The 3719-nt window shown below is 36.0% G+C and overlaps 1 protein-coding gene across 1 annotated transcript in view; it reads right to left on the bottom strand.

The window, feature by feature from the left end:
* LOC144977478 (uncharacterized) overlaps positions 1-3101 on the bottom strand; it is a 23687-nt gene extending 20586 nt beyond the window's left edge. The window contains exon 1 of the mRNA XM_078922731.1: positions 2962-3101. The gene's annotated coding sequence lies outside the window, so the exon portion shown is untranslated. The remainder of the gene's footprint in view (positions 1-2961) is intronic.
* Between the last annotated feature and the right edge of the window lie 618 nt (positions 3102-3719).

Here is a 3719-nt window from a genome sequence, read left to right as displayed (position 1 = left end):
AATCCAAGCATGCCAAAATCCAATGCACATGGGAGGTAACCATAACTTACCCTGTTCTTCAAGTATTATTTCCTGCCTTACTTCCTTTATCAGCAATACCACTTGTTGGGTAATATTGACTTGTTTGCATGCATTATGGGCTCTGTTTCCTTTTTACAAATATATATAATAAGATTTGTTTTCTTTTTCTTTTTTCGTTATTAATACAAACAAATTGGTAAATGGGGGACAGTTAATTCTTAATTCTATTTGACGAAGAAGTTCTTAATCGAGGATTGCTTCTGTATGACTGTGATGCATGTTGAATTTTATTCATAGACCCACAATAAATGGTACCATTGATGGGCATGCCCCACTACAGGCTAGTTTGGGGTTGACATGCATCGACAAATTGCTGATACAAACTGGCACCAAGCGGATCTACTTCATCCAACCCATCCCAAACAGAATCCACTCATATTTATGAGTTGATGATGTCAAGATGAACTAGATGTTTTGTGACTGGATCACTTGCCTTTTAAAAAAAACTATTACCCTGTAATAAATAGAACCAATTGGGATTTTTAAGACACTGAGTTTTGACAAAGTGAGCTGTAGTATGTATCTAGCGTGTAGTTATAACAACTTATTCTGTCATCAAGTTGGGGCCTAAAAATTGCCAAAATTTGCCCCAAAAATTGCCAAAATTTGCCAAAAAGACCAGAATTTGCCAAGCAGAACTAAGCCTCCCGGTAAAAATTAACACGCTATAATATATGTAAAACTAAATATAAAAGACATTTTATTACACTTAAAGGAGGCTGCATTTATTATTTTCCGCACTGTAACGCAATTTATGCGCCCAAACTTTCAGACAATCACACTAACACACACAAAATACACACAGACACATACTGTGGAATAGAACACTTACACTGGCTAACATTCAACTCAGTCACACACAGGTCCTACTCCCTCTCATTCACAGTATCAGTTTTATCAAACTTTCACACCTATGGACTATCTTAAACGTACACTTTCTCTCAGACTCATCAAAGGCCTAGATTTCCTTTACTACTCAAAAAAAAAGAGGCATCACTGAACTTATTGTAGTAAAGGAAAACTAGTCCTTTGATATTGTCTTCTGTGAGTCTTTGCCTTCTAGAAGACAAAACAGGATTATACAAAGAAAAACTTTGTTCAGCATCAGCTGACGAGCATGTTGAGAAGGCATACTGGGATGCCAAGGCAGCGAGAGCTGGAACATGATCTGCCACAGACTTCCAGAAAAGAGTCAGATCAATGATTCCAGTATCGCACTCTCTCACAGCACTGGGCCCCAGTTTCTCAATATATCTAGTCAACTCATGCTGTGGAAGATGACAAAAATCAGGAATTGCTGTGTATGGAGATACACTGCGAGGCATAAAAGGAATATTCTTTTTACTGAAACTGAAAATCCTAATATCCTTCAAAATTTCCAAGCCGGGTTGCCCCTCAACCGGACATGTATTTTTGAAGCTTGGCATATGTTGCCTGATAAGGTTTATTAAGCATCAGAAAACCATTGTCTTCTCTCTGCTGGTGAAGCAATGAGGAAGCACTCAGCTTCAGCCATATTTACCCTTGAGCCGGTGTACAGAAACTCCAGTTCCTCAAGTGCATCTTGTTTTCGCTTCTATATCACACTCATATATATATATATATTTTTTTTTGTTTTGTTTTTTTGTTATTTGCGAGAGTCTGTGTGAATGGTGAATGTGTATGCAATTTTTTGGGTTTTCTATTGCCAGTGCTTGGGCGCTCTGTCTTATATTCCCAACTTTCTGTTAGACTTCTATCTTGAGTTTTCCTATCCTGTCTTTCAACCTCTGTTCCCGTCTTGAGACTTTGACTTTGTTATTTAGGTTTACTTCTGTCCTTTCTTTGATAGTGCAGCACGAAGTGCAAAAGTGAAAGCGCCATGGAGTGTTCGCAATAGCACAACTTTTGGATCAAATCCTCATTTGTCAACAATATGCCTAAAAAATGCTAGATTGATGATTCGTGAGAATTCCCTGTCCACTTTGTTTGAGCATTTACTTTTGCATCGACCTCGTGTCCGTAACTCATCAGCTACTGGAGGCTAGCCGACCATTCGGAGAAATAGAGTTCAATTTAATTTTCCTGAGCATTCAGAGAAATAGAGCGGCCAAAAATAAAACCTGGTACCTTTAACTAACCCTAATAGGAAAAACAAACACCCCAGGACCTTCACTAAGACCTATAACTAATTCTATTTTAATATTGGGTTTTAGTTTTACAAAAAAAACAAAACAAATAAAAACTAAATAAAAACAATAAAATGCCTGTACAAAAGTTGGAAAGTATGTATTAAAAATAAAAGCATAGCAAATGATAGTACTGAAAACCTTATGTATATGGACTAATTTAAATTAATAAATAAATTTAAAAATAACGCACTTCAAAATTGCCAAATTTTAACTTAATATAGACGTCTAGCTCCTGAAATATTAATATTAGATGGATTTTCCTATTTTTGGCAGCATTAATTGAAAGACGAAAAAAATTATAGACATCTACAAAAATATATGTGATATTCCTCTTCATAACAACGTTATGAATCTTTTACTAAACCCCCCTAAACGCGAGCGCAATTTCCAGTCTTATGAGAGTTGGGTCACAATTTTTGACTCCCACTCACTAAACTGCCTCTGGAAACTGAAAAATGCAACATTGTCAGCATTGCCATTTATTCTGATTATCTGATTTTCAAAATCTGAATGATGTTGGAAAGCTCTTTATGATTTGGGCTAAGTTTCTTCATTTGGATTTGATTTTTTACAAAAAATTATCACACTATTATAGAGACCATATGTTTACTAAACGGCAAAACGGTTTAGACCACCTATAAACAATAAGCCACTCTCGTCCCAAAAGAAGGCCCTGAGTGAAAAGATCTCTTTGATCGTCACGACTCACCTATAGGTATTGTCAAATGCCAATAAATTATTGGTTTATTAACTTTTCCTTTTTGTGTGAAAAAGTTGGAGAATATTGAGAAGAGAGTAGAGATTGACAGTTGTAAATAAATGACTTTTCAGACCGGGTTGCCAGATAATATTTTATAAATGATCCAAACCATTACAAAATATAATCCAGATTTTAAAAATAATAATCCAAATTTCAGAAGAAATAAAATGTTGAGCGTAACATAACATCTACAGAAATAGAGAAATATCACCCTCATCCTATCTCTCCTTCTGTCTTGGGTCTACAACAACATTTGAATCAGCTGCTTTAGACGTACTTGCTTTTGGTAAAGGTATTAGCGTACCGATTTGGACTCAAATTGTTGGATCATACTTTTTGTTACCTACAAGATCTGTGCAACATTTGTTGGATAAAATTATGACACTGCGGATTCTCACAATGGCCTCCAGTGTAGTGGGTTTACTACTTGGTTTTGTTTTAATGTCCCTTCTTTAAAAACATCCTTTAAACTACAAGAACTAAATACAAATCCTTGTTTTGAAAAAGCTAACTGTTCTTCCCATTGTAAGAAAAGTCCAATTTTCCTGTACTGTTCTTCAATCTTTGATATTGACTGATCCGGGAAATAACATGAAGAAAAGGAACTACTGAAACTTTGGCCTTTTATGTGGCTATGTGTTCTAGTGGTAGGTATGACAGTCGCTTTCGGACCGGAAAGTCCTGGGTTCGAGTCTCGCTCGACGTAT

This window comes from Berghia stephanieae, chromosome 7, assembly GCF_034508935.2.
Source record: "Berghia stephanieae isolate SIO BIC M18660-M18661 chromosome 7, UCSD_Bste_1.3, whole genome shotgun sequence".
Classification (NCBI taxonomy): Eukaryota; Metazoa; Mollusca; class Gastropoda; order Nudibranchia; family Aeolidiidae; genus Berghia; species Berghia stephanieae.
Note: the sequence above shows the minus strand (reverse complement) of the source record. Positions and strands in the feature narration are given on the sequence as shown.